Source organism: Tachyglossus aculeatus, chromosome 1, assembly GCF_015852505.1.
Source record: "Tachyglossus aculeatus isolate mTacAcu1 chromosome 1, mTacAcu1.pri, whole genome shotgun sequence".
NCBI classification, from domain to species: domain Eukaryota; kingdom Metazoa; phylum Chordata; class Mammalia; order Monotremata; family Tachyglossidae; genus Tachyglossus; species Tachyglossus aculeatus.
The window spans coordinates 33,266,686-33,273,115 of record NC_052066.1 but is presented as its reverse complement, the minus strand read 5'-3'; the positions used below and the strand labels follow the sequence as shown (position 1 = coordinate 33,273,115).

The 6,430-nt window shown below is 44.5% G+C and overlaps 1 non-coding gene across 1 annotated transcript; it reads right to left on the bottom strand.

The window, feature by feature from the left end:
- Positions 1 to 4,960: 4,960 nt before the first annotated feature.
- LOC119935724 lies at positions 4,961 to 5,098 on the bottom strand. The gene has a single exon (XR_005453423.1). It is a non-coding gene; the product is annotated as a small nucleolar RNA SNORA7 (small nucleolar RNA).
- Positions 5,099 to 6,430: the final 1,332 nt, after the last annotated feature.

Here is a 6,430-nt window from a genome sequence, read left to right as displayed (position 1 = left end):
TCTTTAATCAAATAAAGCAGTGGAAACATCTGGGTTATAGGTTGACATAAACCAACGGAAGAGTAAAAAAAAAATTGGAAATTGGACAGAAAAACCTGACTGTGTGACCTCACTGGTGGATTAATTATTTACTTCTCAGTTGGCTCGTGGTTTGTTAACACACAAATCCCATAAATGCATAAGAGGATTGCATGAACTCTTGTCTGTAATGCAGTCCGAGAACTTAGATGAAATATGTTAGTAATAATAATAATAATAATGATGGTATTTGTTAAGCGCTTACTATGTGCACAGCACTAAGTATCTGTACTTCGTATTCAAAGAGGAAGTTCCTGGCTTTGAGATTTTATCAATGTGAGTTTGTGTGTGTATGTGTGTGTTTGCACCTTATTGAAGGCACAACTCCAAGAGGCCTTCCCCATCTAAGCCCTCCTTTCCTCTTCTCCCACTCCCTTCTACATCAACCTGACTTGTTCCCTTTATTCATCCCCGCTCCCAGCCCCGCAGCACTTGTGTACAGATCTGTGATTTATTTGTTTATATTAACGTCTGTCTTACCCTCTAGACTGTAAGTTCACTGTGGGCAGGGAATGTGCCTGCTATATTATTTTGTACTCTCCCAAGAGCTTAGTAATAATAATGATGGCATTTGTTAAGCGCTTACTATGTGCAAAGCACTAAGTGCTGGAACAGGGCTCTAGACACAGTAAGGGCCCAATAAATATGATTGATTGCTGGATTGACTGTGGGTGCTAGCTGACAGGACCAACAATAATAATGATAGTATTTATTAAGTGCTTACTATGTGTCAAGCACTATTCTAAGCACTGGGATAGATACAAGCTAATCAGGTTTGACACAGTCCTTGTCCCACGTGGGTTTCACCTTCTTCATCCTTATTTTACAGATAAGGGAACTGAGGCTCAGAGAAGTCAAGTGACTTGTCCAAGGCCACACACACAGCTAAGTGGTGGAGCTGGGATGAGAATCCAAGTTCTTCTGATTTCCAGGCTATTGCTGGAGTTAGTTTCCCAGAGTGGTTGATGGTTTACAGGTAAAATGCTCATTGTTAGAGAAGCAGCGTGGCTTAATGGAAAGAGCTCGGGCTTGGGAGACAGAGGTCATGGGTTCAAATCCCAGCTCTACCACTTTTCAACTATGTGACTTTGGGCAAGTCACTTAACTTCTCTGTGCCTCAGTTACCTCATCTGAAAAATGGGGATTAAGACTGTGAGCCCCACGTGGGACAACCTGATCACCTTATATCCTCCCCAGTGCATAGAACAGTGCTTTGCACATAGTAAGCACTTAACAAATGCCATTATTACTATTATTATTAATCCAAGTGCAGCTTCTCATCTTCCCATCCAAAATCTTCCAATCCCCAACTTTCTCATTACTAGTGACAACAACACCATTCTCCCTGTCTCACCAGCTCACAACCTTGGCATTATCCTTGACTCTTCCTCTCCATCCAAACTGACATCAAACTGGTCCAAGCACTTCTTGCTAAATAACTGTAGTATTTGTTAAGCGCTTACCATGTGCCAAGCACTGTTATAAGAGGAACATCTAACTCCCTGTCTCCTGTCTCTCCTCTCCCTAGTCCATACTTTCATTTGATGCCAGGGTCATTTTTCCAAAGCTTGGAAAAGTCACTTCACTTCTCTTTGCCTCACTTACCTCACCTGTCAAGAGGGGATTAAGACTGTGAGCTCCATGTGGGACAGGGACTCTGCCCAACCCAATTTGCCTGTATTCTAAAATTGTCAGCTGTGTGACTTTGGGCAAGTCACTTAACTTCTCTGGCCTCAGTTCCCTCATCTGTAAAATGGGGATTAAGACTGTGAGCCTCTGTGGGACAACCTGATCACCTTGTAACCTCCCCAGCGCTTAGAACAGTGCTTTGCACATAGTAAGCACTTAATAAATACCATTATTATTATTATTATTAAAGCATGGTTCTGCACTCATTTGCTCATCAATCCTCTCCACCTCCTCCTCCACTCCCCATCACCCCCCCCCTCCCTCTGCTCTACCCCCTTCCCCTCCCCACAGCACTTGTATATATTTGTATATATTTATTACTCTATTTTATTTGTGCATATTTACTACTCTATTTTATTGTTGATGTGTATATAGCTATAATTCTATTTATTCTGATGGTATTGACACCAGTCTTCTTGTTTTGCTGTCTGTCTCCCCCTTCTAGACTGTGAGCCTGTTGTTGGGGTGGGACCGACTCTATATGTTCCTGATTTGTACTTCCAATGTGCTTAGCACAGTGCTCTGCACACAGTAAGTGCTCAATAAATACGATTGAATGAATGAATATTTATTGAGCACTTACTGGGTGCAGAGCATTATATTATGCACTTAAAAGAGCACAATATAATAGAGTTGATAGACACGTTCCCTACCAAGAATGAGTTGGCAGATTCATTCATTTATTCAATTGTATTTATTGAGCTCTTACTGTGAGCAGAGCACTGTACTAAGTGCTTGGTATGTACAAGTTGACAACATACAGAGACAGTCCCTACCCAACAACGGGCTCACAGTCTAGAAGGGGGAGACAGACAACAAAACAAAACATGGTAGATGCAGAGAAGCAGTGTGGCTTAGTGGAAAGAGCACGAGCTTCGGAGCCAGGGGTCATGGGCTCTAATCTTGACTCCACCGCTTGTCAGCTGTGTGACTTTGGGCAAGTCACTTAACTTCTTTATGCCTCAGTTACCTCATCTGTAAAATGGGGATTAAGACTGGGAGCCCATGTGGGACAACCTGATTACCTTGTATCTACCCCGGAGCTTAGAACAGTGCTTGGCACAAAGTAAGTGCTTAACAAATACCATAATTATTAATTTTTATTATTATCCCTACCCTCAAAAAATCACCACAGCCTAGTGACAAGAACAGAGATCTAGGCTGGATCTGGGTTCTAATCCCAGCTCTGCCACTTGCCTGCTTTGTGACCTTGGGTAAATCACTTAATTTCTCTGTGCTTCCATTTCCTTACCTGTAAAATGAGGTTGAAATGCCTGTTCTCCCTCCTACTTAGATGGTGAGCCTCCTATGGGACAGGAACTGTGTCCCATCAGATTATTTTATTTCTACCCCAGTGCTTGGAACATAATAGGCACTTAATATATCACAATTTTTCCTTTATGGCATTTGTTAGGCACTTACTGTATTCCAGGCACTGTTCTAAGTGCTGGGGTAAATACAAGATAATCAGATTGGACACAGTCCATGTCCCTCTTGGGGCTCATAGCCTTAATCCCCATTTTACAAATGAGATAACTGAGGCACAGAGACATTAAGTGACTTGTCCAAGGTCACATAGCAGGCAAGTGGCAGAGGCAGGATTAGAACCCAGGTCCTTCTGACTCCCAGTCCTATGCTCTATCCACTAGGCCATGCTGCTCAAGTGCTCAGTATAGTGCTCTGCACATAGTAAGCACTCAATGCCATCAATTCGCTGAAAGAGCTTACAATCTAGTGGGGGAGACAGAAATGAAAATAAATTACAGATTTGAGAAGCAGCAGAATATGAGGCTACGAATGTAAGTGTGGATGGGGGTGGGAAGGGAAGATGAATATCAATGTTTCTAGTGAGTATGTCGGTGATGCAGAAGGGAGGGAAAATATGGTGGGGAGATGAGAGGTTAGTCAGAGAAGGCTACCTGGAGGAGATTGTGGTATTTGTTACGTGCTTACTATGTGCCGGGCACCCTATAATAAATAATAATGTCATTTATTAAGCACTTACTATGTGCAAAGCACTGTTCTAAGCGCTGGGGAGGTTACAAGGTGATCAGGCTGTCCCACGTGGGGCTCACAGTCTTAATCCCCATTTGACAGATGAGGGAACTGAGGCCCAGAGAAGTTAAGTGACTTGCCCACAGTCACACAGCTGACAAGTGGTCAGCTGACCCTACTAAGCACTGGGGTAAATACAGGCAAATTGGGTTGGACAGAGTCCCTCTCCCACGTGGAGCTCACAGTCTTAATCCCCACTTGACAGATGAGGTAACTGAGGCACAGGGAAGTGAAGTGACTTTTCCAAGGTCACATGGAGGACACGTGGTTGAGCCGGGATTAAAATTAGGTCCTTCTGACTCCCAGGCCGATGCTCTATGGACTAGGCCAGGCTGCTGGGAGATGTGAGTCTCCCTGCTGATTTTCTCAAATATGCCACATTCTCCCTCTCAGTTCCTCCACAGCTCCTAGGTGCCCGGTGCCTGGTGGGATCGGGGAGATTTCTCTGGGAGATGAATAACCACCTGTAATGGTAGATTTAATGTTTCCTCCACCCTCTTGGTATTGTTAGCATGGCTTAGTGGAAAGAGCCCTGGCTTTCGAGTCAGAGGTCATGGGTTCAAATCCCGGCTCCACCAATTGTTGCTGTGTGACTTTGGGCGAGTCACTCAACTTCTCTGTGCCTCAGTTACCCCATCTGTAAAATGGGGATGAAGACTGTGAGCCCCCCGTGGGACAACCTGATCACCTTGTAACCTCCCTAGCACTTAGAACAGTGCTTTGCACATAGTAAGCACTTAATAAATGCCATTATTATTATTAGTATTACACAAATGCCACGCTTGTTCTACTCTTGGCATGATTTTGATCCCGGAAATCCATACCAGTGAAATCATGTGCCAGCCAGCGCCTTCCCATGGCTAAGTAGTCATTGGCAACCTAGTAGCTTGGCTCTTACCCTCTGGAATCTTGTCTTGTCTTATGCCATCGAGTCGTTTCCGATCCACAGTGACACCACGGACACATCTCTCCCAGAATGACCCCCTCTCCATCTGCCATCATTCTGGTAGTGTATCCATAGAGTTTTCTTGGTCAAAATATGGAAGTGGTTTACCTTTGCCTCCTTCCACGTAGTAAACTCTAGTCTCCACCCTCAACTCTCTCCCATGTCGCTGTTGCCCAGCACAGGTAGTTTTTGACTTGCAGCAGATTGCCTTCCACTGGCTAGCCACTGCCCAAGCTAGGAATGGAATGGACAGGCCTCTGCTTGACTCTCCCTCCCTTAGTCGAGACTGGTAGAGTACTGGAAACTCTCCAGGTGCAACCCTGACAGTGGCCCTCTGGAATAAGAAGCAGCATGGCTCAATGGAAAGAGCACGGGCTTTGGAGTCAGAGGGCATGGGTTCAAATCCCAGCTGCACCAATTGTCAGCTGTGTGATTTTGGGCAAGTCACTTAACTTCTCTGTGCCTCAGTTACCTCATCTGTAAAATGGGGATTAAGATTGTGAGCCCCACGTAAGACAACCTGATCACCTTGTATCCTCCCCAATGCTTAGAACAGTGCTTTGCACATAATAAGTGCTTAACGAATGTCATCATCATTATTATTATTATCATACCCACCACCTCAGCAAGTGGCAACAATATAAAAGCCAGGATCCGACAGCTCCTGATCAGCTCAAGCCCGCAGGAAGTGGCATAAATAACAAGTGACAATAACAACAGTAATAATAATGGCATTTATTAAGAACTTATTATGTGCGAAGCACTGTTCTAAGAACTGGGTAAGTTACAAGGTGATCAGGTTGTCCCATGGGGGGCTCACAGTCTTAATCCCCATTTTACAGTTGAGGTAACGGAGGCACAGAGAAGTTACGTGACTTGCCCAAAGTCACACAGCTGACAAGGGGCAGAGCTGGGATTTGAACCCATGAACTCTGACTCCAAAGCCCAGGCTCTTTAATAATCAATAATAATGATGGTAATTGCCAAGCGCTTACTTTGTGTCAAGCACTGTTCTAAGCACTGGGGTAGATATAAGCTAATCAGTTTGGACACAGTCCATTTCATTCATTCAATCATATTTATTGAGCCCTTACTGCGTGCAGAGGACTGGACTAAGCGCTTGGGAAGTACAAGTCAGCAGCATATAGAAACGGTCCCTACCCAACAACGGGCTCACAGTCTAGAAGGGGGAGACAGACAACAAAACAAAACATGTAGACAGGTGTCAAAATCGTCAGAACAATTAGAATTATAGATTTATGCACATCAACAAAATAAATAGAATAGTAAATATGTACAAGTAAAATAAATAGAGTAATAAATCTGTACAAATATATACAAGTGCTGTGGGGAGGGGAAGGAGGTAGGGCAGAGGGGAGGGAAAGGGGGGAGGAGAGGAAAAAGGGGGCTCAGTCTGCCCCTTATGGGGCTCACAGTCTTAATCCCCGGTAGGGGATTTGTACTTCCCAAGTGCTTAGTACAGTGCTCTGCACACAGTAAGTGCTCAATAAATACAATAGAATGAATGAATGATAGATGAGGTAACAGAGGCACAGAGAAGTTGAGTTGGCCCTACTGAGAGCTCACCTCCTCCAGGAGGCCTTCCCAGACTGAGCCCCTTCCTTCCTCTCCCCCTCGTCCCCCTCTCCATCCCCCCCATCT